General features: G+C 47.6%; 1 pseudogene; it reads left to right on the top strand.

The window, feature by feature from the left end:
* The window catches only part of LOC109240057, a 2,679-nt pseudogene extending 2,377 nt beyond the window's left edge, over positions 1 to 302 (top strand).
* Positions 303 to 841: the final 539 nt, after the last annotated feature.

Consider the following 841-nt stretch of genomic DNA (forward strand, 5'->3'; position numbering starts at 1 on the left):
AAGAAGAAGATTCGAAGTCATTTAGAACCGATATACTGTGGCTAGGTGCATTGCGAACATAAAGCTGAGATTAATCTTATGTTAAATGCCCCTAACGCTAACAGTGATGGCCTCATCTTGTTATATTCATAGCAGAAGGGTGGTTGGTTTGTGGTTTTTTAAAGTGGTACTCTTCTCTACAACACCAACGACAAAAAGGCAATGGCAGACAATACAGAACTGGGTTGGTTGATACGGGCTCGAAACAGTTTGGTGGACGGGATAATGGGTTGGTTGAAGAGGTGCGGATGCTGAGACAATGACAGACAGTATCAAGCCTGATACTGGAAAGGCGCCAACCCCCCGCCACCCAACCAATTTTCACCGGGACGCTACCTTACCCAAACTCCCAACATATACCAGATGATCCTCCAATATTCTCGGATAACACCCGCTTATCACACTCGCCCCCAAACTACCCTAGTAGATATCGCTCTCTTGTAGCACTTCTCCCCCAATATTGCCCTCTGTCCATATCCGTTATCCCCTAGACAATGAAAATATCCTCAACCCAGAGCGCGTAATGCCCGATTTCACACCCACCCTCCAGAGGTTGCCCACAGGGTCCTTGGATCCATACAAGAAGAGCTCCGGGATCAGCAGATTCATGGTAGAAATGAAAGGGTTACGGAAGAGTCAGGGCGAGATGAGGTCCAAGGAAGTTGAGCAAGCACAGAACAACCCTTAAAAGATCAAGCGAAAAGTGGGAGGTCAGGGTAGCATGACTTGCAAGGACTGATTGTGCCACATGAACACCCGCCTGCCCGCAGGATTCAAAGTACAAAACTTCAACCCTGTATGA

This window comes from Nicotiana attenuata, unplaced genomic scaffold (assembly GCF_001879085.1).
Source record: "Nicotiana attenuata strain UT unplaced genomic scaffold, NIATTr2, whole genome shotgun sequence".
In the NCBI taxonomy this organism is placed as follows: Eukaryota; Viridiplantae; Streptophyta; class Magnoliopsida; order Solanales; family Solanaceae; genus Nicotiana; species Nicotiana attenuata.